Raw genomic sequence first — 13912 nt, 5'->3', positions numbered from 1 at the left:
GTAAGATCTTGTCTCAAAAAAGAGGGAGGAGGAAGAGGAGGAAGAGATGGGTAAGAAAAGCCGGGAGTATTTTGTGGAAACTTCAACGTGATTATAGGTGGAGGGGGGACCTCTGAGTCTGAGCGAGGGCACAGTGTGTGAGGAGTGGCTCTGACACTGGAAAACTGCTCAGTGGAAGGCTATGGGACTGGTGAGGAAGGCTCAGGATAGAGGTAGGGTCAAAAAACCAACTCATCCAGTCAGGAGGCAGTCACCGGGGTGCCTAACCTTTCCAGGCCTACTCTGAAAGCCTGCTTTCCCCAGCATGGGAGGAGACTTCCCTGTCCTAGCTCCTAGCTCCTCCTCCTGTCCTGCCTCTCTCAGGACAACTGTCTACAGGGCCTGAAGGAGCCTGCAGGATAAGAGCAAAGTCTTCTCCACACGCACGTGGCGAGTGAGGCAGGAACCCTATCCTTCCGTTTCCTTTGCTGTTGTGACAGGAACTGTCCTTCAGCTGCCCTGGTTCTGGGCACCCTGCCCAGAGTGGAGGGGAAGGGGACAAACCAGCAACCTTCACTTCCAAGTCCTTGGGTCCCAAGCAGCTTCAGCAAAGCCAACAGCACAGCAGAGGTAAGCACTGGGTATGTCTGCACACTAGAGTCAGATGCCCGTACATAGGAGACAGACCCCTGTATGCTAGTGTCAAACCTCTGTACACTGGACTCAGACCCTTGTGGCCACATGTGTAAGACTGTGGTTCACGCCACCTCCAACAGCCTCTGCTTTCTCCTCAAGTGAATGTTCACTTGATCCACTTCTCCTGGAGCCTAGGGAGGTTTCAGAAGTAATAACCAGGCGCAAGAAACCACAGAGCAGCAAGACCTCGGGTGCTGATCCCTCACCTCATGCCTGCAGTCTTCCCAGGCCTGACCTGGTTCATACCTAGACACACGTGACCCTGGCAAGGAGGGGTCCCTGACATAGTAACACTATGTAGTATCTCTCCTACCCTGCCACCCACATGCCTTCAGATTCCTGAACGACCACCTTCTCCTGGACCTTCAGGGACCTGATGCTTTTCTGAAGGGAATAGTTCAATTCTAACGGTGCCTTGAGGAATTTGCATAGCCAGCCACTCGTCACTGGACATTTCATGGTGCCAACAGAACAAGGCCTGACATCCCAAATGTCCCTAGAGATTTGATGGAAAGGGGACTTAATCACCAAGCACCATAGAGTCACCTCCCTCCTCCTTCCCCTCCATCTTCCCGAGGCCTCTACACAGGGTTTCCCAGCCCTGCAAATGAAGACTGACCTCATGGGAATGAACAAGCAAGTAATGATTCGGGTAGAAACCTAGCCCCAAGAAACCTTTGGACACTGTCACGTGTGACAATTCCTCCATGCTGAAGCCCTACCACACATAGCTGGTCACTCCACTGGGCTCTGAGTACCTATCCAGCTGTTCTTTGCAGCATTTTGGTGCTATGACCAACTGTCACTTGGACACCCGAGGTGACAGTGGCCCATTATCAATAACCCAACCACATCCTCGATTGGCCACAGAATTGTGCTGCTCCCCTGAATCTCCAAAGACCTTAGAGTCCCTTGCTCTTGAACCAGGGCATGGCCTGAACCCAGTGTTCACCTGGCTGGGCACAGTCCCGAGAAGACGCGGCTACAGCGTGCAGGTGTCCACATTCAGGGCCTCTTCTCTTGGTCAGTCTACCTTAATAGCCAGTGACCAGGGATGAGAAGGGGACGGCTTGGCTTCCCACTGGAAGCTGGCATAGTCTTTCTGTCTCTGACCCTCTAAGGACACCAGAGGTCCTGACTCTGCAGGAATGAAAGCACAGAGGCATGCCAATACTCATGCGCTTCATTCAGTAGCTCACCTCTTGAAGGGACTGGGATGAGACAGCAGATGGATGGGTAGGGCAAGTGTAAGCCAGGATCCTGGGAAACCTGGAGCCAGGTCCTCACTGTCTAAGTGGGTCTGCACTACACTTCTGTTTCCTGGAGAGAGTCACCGATGACCAGACACTAGCAGGAGGTGGTGGTGGGGTGCCCCTCCCCCTTGCCTGACTTGGCTGCCTGGATTGCCTAGCCTTAGGGATGCTGGCAAGGAACATGGAAGCTTGGTTGCATAGCCTGTTCCGGAAACACAGCACATGAACTTCTAGTCTCGGGATGTTCCTAAGGGGCTACCCTGGGTTGGCCCTGAGAAATCCAGAGAGCTCTGAAACAAAGACTCATCTTCCATGCTGTGCCCACACATTTATCTCAGTGGCCCGTCTTAGCTCCCACGGTGGCACTGCCAACCATGGGCGGGAAAGTAAAGTTCTGGGTGTACACTCATGCTGGTGGGCAAGTAAACTGTTCAAACCCTGGCTCTCCCTAGAGAAGGGGAGGAGAGCATGCGGGGCGGGGGGGGGGGGCAGGTCAGGCAAGACAGGGCACTAAAAGCTGATCTCAGTCAATTGCTCAGCACTTCCCATGAGCACTTTCATTACAGCCTTTCTCAGTAAGAGCCTGCCCATGGCCTGGATGCTACGTGGGCTCCCTCAGTCTGAACACTGCAAAGGGATCTCAGCCCTTCCCATGCATTATCGCTATAATTCTTCAACCAGCCGACTCCCAGAAAGGGCCAGCAGGAGGGTGAAAGTCTGTAGGGAAGCCCAGGGTGAATCTAGACATCAGCATCTCTGGGTAGCAACCCTGCTAAATATGTTAATATTAGTTACCTGAGAAGGAGGAAGAAGAGTCCTCAAAAGCCAGAAGTGGATTGGGGTGGGGTGTCTAAGAGTGGAAGAGACCCTAGACTGGCTTCGGAGAAAGGGGACATCCTACATAAAAGGAATGGCTATAGTTTCTCCATCAAGGCAGGAAACAGATGGCTTCCACGTAGGCCAGCGTATCCCAGAATAATACTTTCTTTCCATATTAAATGCTTGACTCGTTTTCAAAGCCCTCCCACCCATCTGGAGAAAGTAACTTCGTACCCAGCTGTCAGGTAGGGTAACTTGGGACAGAGTGCAAACAAATAGGGGTTCTTGGTCCAGAACAGGCCCTCGGTTCTACGGTCCTGATTCTTCTCCCATGACCTGGGGCTACCATGGGACCTTTTGAAGCCTGGTCTTTCATGGCAAGGCTAAGAGAGTGCTTCCTAGGCTGTGAACAGCTGCCTGTCTCTTGAAGAAGGGCCCCGGTGGAGGTGCCAGGGGAGGTGGATGGGTCCTTCTGGCATTATATTGTCACCCCCCCCAAGCATCTGGATCCAATATCGTTTTCTTGAGAGCCCATCCTTTCCCACAGATCACCCTCCAGAGAATTCCAGTGACCAGCTAGCAGTCCAACGCACGTTCCCCTCTCTGCAGCCCAGCTCCAAGGACTCTGTACCAGAGGGTATCTCTGGAAAGCGGCCAGGCACATAGTAACACCTTTTACTCCACATAGACAGAGTCAGAGCCTCTTGTCCTGTTGGGCTCTCAGACAACAGGTCCCCTTTCTACAGTTCGCAGCTGCGTTCATGTTCAGAGCTGCTCTTACAGTTGCACAGGCAGGACAGACATCTGTCTTTGGCTCTGATGGATTCACAAGACAGTGTACCCCTGTGGGGACATGCTGGCAAGATAATCATGTGATCTCAGCTCGCTCCTTCAAGCTACTTCCTTACCAAGTAACCAGCAAACATTCCAATAGGATCTGCTCATATCAGCCCTATCCATCAAGGGAGATTCACACCCTCACCTTCCAGGGCTGGGGCAGCAGGGGTGGGGGGTGGAGGAGAAACAAAGAATAAAAAAGCTCTTCAGCCTGCCCTAAGGTGTGCAGGTAAGAGAAGCAGAGCGCCCCCTTGTACCCACTGTGCCTCTGCACACAAGCACAATACCTGACTCTGGTTCTAAAATACCAAAGCTTGCTCCCTGCCTCAGTTACCACAAGAAAAAAGGCATCTGCCCCAGGGAGAGGAAGGACAAGATGGCTTGAGACACCCAACTAGGACGGCAGCAGATTAAATGGAGTCTACTTTGGAGGGGTGCAGTGATCAGAAAGGACAATAATAAGAAGGAAAGTCATGAGAAGGTGTCCCCACAGACGACATCATCACCCTTCTGGGAACAAGTACCACAGCCTCTTGAAGTAAGAGTTCCCCTCCTTCAGCACCATCTCACCCCCTTGGGACTTTCCTTGGGCCTCCATCAGGGAGGTGGCACATGACACAGAGACCGAGAAACTTCCTCTGCCACTAAAAGCCACCTCATTATTTTCCTGAACCCACAGAACTGACCCATTACCCCTTCTACACAGTAGTTCTTAGCAGTTTCTTCCTGATCGATTCCAACCCCTGCAGGTGTCTACAACTGTCTCCCCAGGCCTCCTTAAGTTGTAACTCCCTGTATCCTCAGGGATGAGGAGAGGGGGATGCTGAGAGGATCGGGATCTAGAGAGTAAGATAAGCCCCTATTCCTCGGCTGTGGCGGGGATTGGAGGGGACGGTGAGATTGTGCTGGGGAGCCCAGCTCTGTGCAGCTACCAAGTGACTTCCGGGAAGTCAAAGCACCCCTGGACCCCAGTTTCCCCAAGATCTTCATCCAAACCCAAAGTTTCTTTTAAGTTGAGATTGGAAGCAGATCCTGTCTTTAAAAATAGAGAAAGATGACATACTTCGCTCCCAGGACCCTGCCGCCTTGAAACTCACGCAGCTTAGAACCGGACCCACACACAATCCATCAGTGATGCTGTGGTCACAGAAACAGCGAAGTGGATCGCTTCCTCCCAACCCAGCCCATTGCGTGGGCAGCAGGGCCCTTGGGGAGTCCCTGGGTGGATAGGGGTGGAACTGCCCTGAAAGGAACTCCCACCTACTCAAACAAGAGGCAGGGACTTCCCTCCCCCCCCGCGCCCTCCACCCAGGCAAGCCTCCCGCCCACCTCCATTCCTGCATCCCGTTAAGACAGGTCTCCTAAGCCAAGGCCCTTCCTAGTGGGCGGCTTAGCCCACCCTTTCTTAGGTCCATGCCGAGAGACAGCCAATGTGCTCCGCATGTGGCGCAGTCTCCCTTACTACCATCCCTCCAGTCCAGTCCCAGGTTGCCGAAAGCTCTCAAGCAAGCTATCCCTCCCCGCCCCCGCCCTGGTCCAAGACCCGGATCTCATCCCTTCTCCAGGCAGCTCACCGCATCTGCGCCCTCACGGCCACTGCCAACCCCAGGCGAGGAGCTCGGGCTACCAGAATCAGTGACAAGCAACACTCTACCTGAGAGAAGATTGCGGGTGGGTCCTCCTCCTCCTCCTTTTTAGCGGCCTGGTAAAGCCAGCTCCACCTAGCAAGGGACTGTCAGCAAATTCCTCTCTGCATCACCACGGGAGCGGCATCCCGGCTCCTCCCAGTAGGAGTCAACCTTGGCCCCGCCCAACGCTGCTTTGACCTGTGGGGGAACCCGGACTAGATAAGCAGAGACCAAGGCTCTGCCCTGGAAATCCTGTAGTTACCAGAAACCATGACCATCGCGAATGCACAAGGCTGCCGCTCCCTGGCTGCGGTTTGCAACAACTGAGGCTCTCTGGGCCTTGGCAGCTGCCTTGTCCATCCACCCTCTCCCACGCCTCAAACTCTCCTCTGAGGCCTCCTCGCCCAGCTAGCCAGAAGCAAGGAAAGACATTCAAACCTCACCAAGGTAACACCGTGCCACACCCTAGGACCATATCCGGGCATAGCTCAGTGCTGACTCCTTCTTCAACAAAAGAAAGGTCTATTAATTGACCACAACCCCACCCAGGAGGCCCACAGGAGTGGGATGAGGCCGGTCCATTGTGTCAGGACCACACTCTTCGAGTGGACCTCAAGCTTTGCCAAAGACCTGCCTACCATGCTAAAGAGGCTTTTAATTGGGGGCTGATGCCATGTGTTTACCCCAAGACCACTATGCAAAGTAAGCACTGAGGGCAACAGCTTCCCTCCTCCTCTCGGCCAGGGCTCAGGCACACTTATTTAGTAAACATTTTATTATGGATAGGAGCCCCTATTGAATAATGTTGTATAATGGTGAAATATTTGTCAGAGCTGTTAACAATATAAAAGACCACGGGGGAAGCCTGTGAGACAAGATCAGGAGACACAGGAGGGGAAAGAAGGTAACTATGTCTTCCTGGGTTTTCATAGCCAGGAGCACTAATACCCTTGCTAGCCTGTGCTAGGTCTCCCCATGCCATGTCCCTGTCCCCCCACCTATCACCCTCCACCCTCTAGCTGTTCTGACCTAGCCACGCCCTGAGAACTCAAGGTTGAGCTGCTCTAGACAGGCTCTGTCAAGGTGTATCCCAGTGTGTTCCTACCCTTTCATTTGTTTATCCCCTCAAGGCACAGGAGGGCTTTGACCATTGCTGATTCTACTGCTGCTGAGTGCTGAGTTCGAATCCTGCCTCTGCTGCCGTCCTGATGGACTGTGGTCAGTAACTCACTCCATCTTTGTTTTCCCTCTGCAAGAGGACTGGGCTAATTGAGGTCTAAGTCTCTCTGCTCTAACCCTCTCACTGGGCTTCTCAATAAGGGCTTATGGGTACAGAGACAACCCAGAAAAGGAGAAGAATCTTGTTTAAAGATTCTCCAGCTGGGGCTGGAGAGATGGCTCAGCAGCTAAGAACTCTAGCTGTTCTGGAGGACAATGTATGGGTTCAATTCCCATACATGGCAGCTCATAACCATCTGAAATGCCAGGTCAGACATGGGATCCAACACAGACATGCAAGAAGGTAAAATAACAATGCACATAAGTAAAAATAATAATTTTTAAAATAAATATTAAAAAATAAGAGTTCCCAGGCTAAACACGATAGCATATACCTTTGATCCCAGCACTTGGGAGGCAGAGGCAGGAGGATCTCTGTGAGTGTGAGACCCCCTGTCTCAAAAAACCAAAAAAAAAAAAAAAACAATCCTTAGAGTCTGAACTCAGGTCCCAGCTAGAGCACCTAAGCACAGGGCTTGACTTCTCTGTGATTCCTCATTGCACATGTCAAATGAAGTGAATAACAATAACCGTATTATTTACAGGGTCAGGCATGAGGATTTATTACGTGTCTTGAGAACATTGACTGTCATCATTGCTCCCTCATCATTGAACCTGTTATTACTAGGCCATACCAAAAAAAAAACAAAACAGACAGACAGACAAACAAAAAGCCATAGCCCATGGCTAGGAGCCCAGCTAAATGTTAATCATATGACAGGGGATCATGCAGTGGTCCAGGATTTCATTAAATGCCATCCTTACAGACACCGGGCAGATACAGTGGAAGAAGAGGTGACTGGGTATCCCAGCCAGGCAAATACCGGCCGTCCAGGTGAGGGTCAGGCTTGTAGAAGCTTCTCGGTGAAGCTGTGTGAAAATGACTGGTGGAGGATTTGGCATTTAGTGCCTGTTTACTGAAGATACAGACGCTGTCACTCTTGTGGATTGGGGTGTGCTTATGACCTGCGCCGTCGTCTCTGAACCACTACAAATGCAAGTCTTCGTAATTGTGTTGCTAAAATCTCGCCTTAATCCAGCGTGATCAAGAATGATATCAAGAAGCAAAAGGATTCTCAGTAGCAGAAATGAAAAGCCTGGCTAAGTCAGCTGCTTTTCCTGCCCGTGAGCACCTTGTCTTCCAATAGAGCTCCCCATCATTTGCTCCCCATTACGATCTATCCATCTTATGTGCTTGAATACTTGGTCTGCAACCGGTGGCACCGTTTGGGGACATTGTGAAACTTCTGGAAGAGTGCCTAGTGAGCAGAAGTAGCTTGCTGAGGGTGCACCTGGAAAGCACTTACCATCTCTGTCTTGCCCTGAGTTCTCGCCTCCATGGTCCACCAGGGTGTGAACAAACTGTGTGGCAAGCCCCCCTCTCCCCTGCCCAACCCCATCCCTTTGGCCACAGACAGAGCCTTTCTGGATACAGTGCTTTCCCTACCATGATAAACTGGATCAAACCCTTCCTGTCTGTCAGATATTCCTTTGCAGCAATGAGAAGCAATCAAACACATAGCCACATTGTTTCAGCAATGGCTGCTATGAACCAGAGCAAGCCTTTCCCTTCCCTCTCCCTTGTAACAGAAGATCTCTGAAGTTTGCAACCTTTAGCCAGTGTGTCAGAGATTACACACTACAGCCACACACCCCCACCCACACACACACACACACTCCCACCCCAGCCAGTTGCAGCTCCAGACTAAATCCTTGGCCAGCAGGGGTGACTCTGATGCTGCTGGCTAGGGCCAGCTCCCTAGAAGAACCAAACTCTAAAGACCTGGAGTAGAGTCTAGGCCTGGGATGCTGGGCTGTTTTTATTTTCTCTTGTCTATGAAACGGGGGTGGGGGGAGTTGTCAGAAAAAGCATTATCACTGGGCCTCCAGTGTGACCAGGAAACCTACTGAGTAAGTAAGTAGGCTTGGTCTTCACACTCAGGGTAGATAAGCAGGTGGATATCGGAAGGAGAATGGCCTAATGAAAGGTAAGAATGGAGCCAGGAAGATGGCTCAGTGGCTGAAGAAATCATTACAGAAGCCTGGAGACCTGAGCTCCACCCGAGAACCCATGTAAAGAAAGGACATCTTCACAGAGTTGTCCTCTGACTCTACACATGCCTAGTGCACCTCTCTCAGTCATAAGTAGGATTTACAAGAGAGGAGGGGAGAGGGAGGATGGGGATGGGAGGGGAAGAGGGAGAGGGAGGGAGGGAGATAGGGGAGGGTGGAAGAGAGGGAGGGAGAGGGGAGTGGAGTGGGGGGGAGAATAGGAAAGTCGCTAGCAGCAAGAGAGGTGGCTTCATTCACAGTCTATTCCAGGGGGCTGGGAGGGCAGAACAGTATTGTAGGATCCTACTGGAAATGGCCTGAGATTAACATTATCTGCCTCACTGAGACCAGGCTAAACCAATTGCAGAGTATTTTCTTTGTAGAGGAGAACAACAATATATTTAAGAAGAAATCTCAGGGTTGGGGGGAAAAGAGTGGGGGCTGATATTGGGATGTGAACTGAATAAATAAATCAAATAATCTCAATGAAAAGAAATTAAAATAAAGCTTCTTAAAGAGGAAAAATCTTCAGCGTCCAGAAAAACCAATTCACCGAAAGCCACATCTTTCCTCGGTGGGTCACAAAACAGAGGTTTTGATTCACAATCATTAACACTAACCTTCATAGGATGAGGACTTTTTATGTCTATTGTCTAGAACAGTACCTTGGTAACTTAATCTTCTCTCTGGCTGTGAGGATGAAGCCCACATCCTCTTCTTAAGATCTCCTAGTTAATCTGGGACACTAACCAGGGAAAGCAAAGTTCCCAGCCCAGCCAAAGAAGTCCACTTCACTGTCAGAGTGTCCTGTAACCCTTGTCAGTCCTGGCAACTGACCCCTGATATCCAGAAGCTATTGCATCTGCAACACGCACCTGGGCTCCCAAAGAGCTACATATACAAAGACCTTCATTGTCAAGGATGCTTGTGATGGCCAGAACGAGGCACGACCATACAAGGCCAAAGTAGCTGCTTGGCAATGCTCAGAATAAGAAGGGAGAGACCCACAAAAGTAGGCTAGGCCCACTAACTGCATGATTTTCACAGTACCACACCAATGGTTTTAGGTTTAGAGGTGGGGGAGGCATACAAGGGCGTCCCTAATGCCTCCTGGCCTGGGGCTGGGAAAAATTGCTAGACATCAGCCTAGAGGTCACAGGGGTTAGGCTACAGATCCTATAGGACCCATAATATGAACTCATGATGCTGACAGGAACAATATTTTCAACTTGGAGCCAAGACACCATTTATATCCTAAAGGGACAGTCCCATTATCCAGGGTATCCTGTCCCCAGCAGCCAAATGAAGAGCCAGTAAAAAAGGGTGGTTTCCTGTCAATGTCTCGGGCTTTTTCTTGTTCTAATTCATCTTGACAGGGGAAGGGAATTTGATTTCCTGAGTAGGTAAGAGAGTAATATACTGTCTCCTGACTAATCAGACCAGTAGAGAGCTAAAGGTCTGGGGACTGAGTCTACGCAAATGGTCATATGCCCCTTGGGAACTGCATGTCCCAGGCTGAGGACCAAAGTGGAAGACCCTGGGTATCACTTGGCTCTTTCTCAGTGGGGAACTCTGGCCTCTCTCTTCCTAGGGCAGCCTTGAACTCCATCCCTAGTTAGTTTTCCATGATCCCCACTCACCAAGGCTGCACCTAGTAGGTGCTCTTAGCCAGCAGCTGCCTCTTTGACCTGGTTCTTCTGTCCAGGAAGAAGGGAAATTCAAGGAGACCACCCACAGCCACTATCAATGATCAATACTAGAAAGTCCTGGTGGCTGAGGTCAGAGGCAGGTACTGGTGACATCACAATGGGGCAGGCACAGTTTCCTCGGAATTCTGGGGAGTCTAGACAGAGAAGGTTCTCCACCTAGAATGAAGCCAGCCCACCTACCATTGGGCAGGTCTGGGGATGAGTGCTTAACCTGCTCCCAACTCCACTTTTGACCCCAACCAATCATGGAATCATGCCACTAACTCTGATATTTTATTGTAGCTAAAGAAACCCCTCCCTTTCCTGCAGGCCCATCCTCCATGGAGCAGAAATATGACTTATCCCTGGGCCACCAAGTGAGGATCCCCTCTCCATGACTCAGGCCCAGACTCTTGAGACCAGCTCTGTCATGTTTGTTTCTTTGAAGGATGGGTACCTGTTTCTTAATGAACCTTTTCTTTGTTTTATAACCTTGTGGGAATAGAGTACAGACAGAAAAACATATCTGAAACCCAGATGAACACTAACCTGAAGATTCCCAAAACAAACACTGATAACCAGTGGCCGAGTCAAGGAATAGAGCGTTTACTGCCAGGAGTCTCCCTGTGGAGTCTCCCAGCCTCATTTCTTCCTCCCCAGCCCTCCCCTTCCCAGTCACAGCTCTAGACTAACTTTCCTGAAGGTCCCACCTTGCTTTATCTTCAGTTGGTGTGGTTTGCTTTGTGGTCCAGTTTTAAAGTATATATTAATGCAATTGGAACATACACAGAGAGGGGAGAGAAAGAGAGAGAGAGAAAGAGAGAGAGAGAGAGAGAGAGAGAGAGAGAGAGAGAGAGAGAGAGAGAAAGAGAGACAGACACAGAGAGGGGAGGGGAAGGGAGAGGGAGAAGGGAAGGGGAGGGGGAGGGAGAGGGGAGAGGCGGGAGAGAGATCCATGGTATGGTACACCGTTGCAGTTTATCCAATGTCATCTGCTCTGTGATATTCTAATTGTCTAATTATGCTATAAATTCTTTGACCATGATTGACGTATGTTTAGTTATTTCTGATTTCTCTTTTTATTGGTACATTAGTCCTTGGCTGAACCATTTGCACACTCATGAGAAAAGAAAGAGAGTTCCCTTTGCTTCACACCATCACCAGCATCTGATGGTGTCAGTGCTGCAGGTTTGGGAGATGCCAACAGGTGTGTCCTCCAGGTCAGTAGCAACTTACTGCTGTTCCCTAATGTGAAGGACTTCCCCTGTTCTTACTTGGCGTTTCCTTGTGTGGATGCGTCTCTTGTTTGTATTTCGTTAATGTGTCTGTTGCTTGTTTTAATTGGTTTCTTGATTTTATTTTTTATTGCTGAATCTTAAAGATTATATATTTGGATAACAGTACTTTATTAAATGTGGCTTTTACGACGACTTCTCTCATTCTGTGGCTTGTCTTATCCTTTTGACATTGCCTTATAGGACAGAAGTTTTAAATTTTAATGAAGTCGAGCTGCCCAATCAATTGTTTCTTCCATGGATTATGTCTTTGGTGTTGTATCTAAAATGTCATCGCCATACCTAAACCGTCTTAGGCTGCCCTGAGCTGCCTTCTGGGAGTTTTAGAGTTTTGTATTTTAAACTCAGGCTTAAGATGTGTTTTGAGCTGTTTTTTTGTGAAAAGTGTAAGCTATGCTTTAGTTCCTTTTCTCCCTGTGTGGATGGCCAGTTCCAGCACAATGTGTTGATGACTGTCCTTGTTCCCCTGGGCTGCTTGTGTTTGTTTGGTCATGTGTGTGGTGGTGGCTTGCATGAGAATGATCTTTATAGGCTCAGATCTATGGATATTTGATCCTCCGTTGGAGGAACTGTTTAGGAAGGATTAATGGGTGTGGCCTGGCTAGAGGAGGTGAGTCACAGGGACAGGCTCTGAAGCTTCAGAAGCCTCCCACAATCTCCAGTGTGTTTTCCCTCTGTTTCCTATTTGTGTATCAAGATGTGAGCTCTCAGCTGCTGCTCGAACTACCTGTTGCCCTGCCTTCCCTCCACCTTCTGAGACTCTAGCCCCCTGGAGCCATAAGCCCACTTAAACTCTCTTTTAAACATTGCCTTGGTCATCCTGGTCTTGTCACAGAAATAAAAAAGCAATACACATGTAGAAGTATATCTGAATTCAAAATTTAATACATGCAAACATGAATTTTCTACGTAGACAATCATATCATCTAGGAACAGAAGTAGTGTTCTTTCTCTCTTCCCTATCCACATTATATCATTTCCTTATCCTGGGCTGCACTAAGTAGGATTTCCAGTCTGGTGTCAAAAAGCTCTGCTGAGGGAGTTAATTATTTTTCTTGATCTTGCGGGAAAGCTTCAAGCATCTTACTGTTAAGTTCGCTATTACGCACACATTTATTGGAGATGTTATTTACAGGTTAAGGATGTCCTCTCTGTTTCTAGTTTGCCAGGAGTCTTCATTTTTTTTAATTTTAAAGGCATGTGTGCGTGTGTGTGAAGACAACTTCTGAGAGTTGGTTCTTCCCTTCCATCATTTGATCTGGGGATCAAATCTGGGTCATCGAGCTTGGCACCAGCCCACCACACTGTATTATCCTAACTGCTTTGTTAGTACTGATAGAGTTTGGATCTTAAACACCTCTAAATGTCCACACATCAAGTGTGGTTCTCAGGATGGTGCCATGGGGAAGTGGTAGGACCTTTGGTGGGTGAGGCCTAGCAGAAGTCATGTCCTTCCCTGAAGGGGGATGTTGAAAGCTTAGCCCTTCCTCTTCCTTCAATTTATGCCTCACCACTGCCATGAGGTGAGCTCCTCATTCCACGATGTGTACCCCCATGTGCTCCTTCACCTCAGGCTGGAGAGCAATGGGACCAACCATGGACTGAAAGCTCTAAAACTCTAAGCTGAAATTACCCCATCTAAAAAAAAAAGATTTATTTATTTGATGTACATATATGTATGTATAGACAGTGTCGCTGACTTCAGACACACCAGAAGAGGGCATCAGATTCCATTACAAATGGTTGTGAGCCACCATGAGGTTGCTGGGAATTGAACTCAGGATCTTTGGAAGAACTGTCAGTGCTCCTAACCACTGAGCCATCTCTCCATGTCCAGTTTGTTTTTTTGAATGTTGAAACACTCTTGCAAACCTGAGAAAGGTTTCCTTTGATGTATGTATAATTTTTTTATAAAGTGTATTTGAATTGCAACATTTTACTGTGATGTTTTTGTCTACTACCTTAAGTTTTATTAATACCTTTGTGCCTAGTAGCAGTGAAATGGTAGTCGTAGAATAAGTTAGTATGGTTTCTTATACTTCTGTGTTCTGGGATAGATGGTGAAGACATCATCTATTTCTTTCTTCCTTTAATGTTTGGTGAGTTCACTCGTGAATCCATCTGGTTCTGGTGTTCTGTTTTAGGAGGAAATTGATTATTCCTATTTGAAGTCTCCAGCAGATATAGGCCTTTCCAGATGGTCAGTTTCTTCTGGTGAGAACTTTGGCAAGTTGTGTCTTTCATGGCATTGGCTTGTTTCATGGAGGCTCTCAAGGTGGTGGGCATAAAGTTGTCTGTAATATCCATATCCCTTTAGTATCTCAGTCTGTGAGGAATGTGCAATGTGGACTCCAGGTAGATATTTTATCTTGTAATTTTGTTTTCTT

General features: G+C 48.9%; 1 protein-coding gene across 1 annotated transcript in view; it reads right to left on the bottom strand.

Moving 5' to 3' along the window:
- Positions 1–5511, bottom strand: part of Tmem63c (transmembrane protein 63C) — a 70455-nt gene extending 64944 nt beyond the window's left edge. Inside the window, exon 1 of the mRNA XM_032908204.1 lies at positions 5239–5511. The gene's annotated coding sequence lies outside the window, so the exon portion shown is untranslated. The remainder of the gene's footprint in view (positions 1–5238) is intronic.
- Between the last annotated feature and the right edge of the window lie 8401 nt (positions 5512–13912).

This window comes from Rattus rattus, chromosome 7 (genome assembly GCF_011064425.1).
Source record: "Rattus rattus isolate New Zealand chromosome 7, Rrattus_CSIRO_v1, whole genome shotgun sequence".
NCBI classification, from domain to species: domain Eukaryota; kingdom Metazoa; phylum Chordata; class Mammalia; order Rodentia; family Muridae; genus Rattus; species Rattus rattus.
The sequence above is the reverse complement of the archived record's forward strand: the minus strand, read 5'-3'. Positions and strand labels throughout refer to the sequence as shown.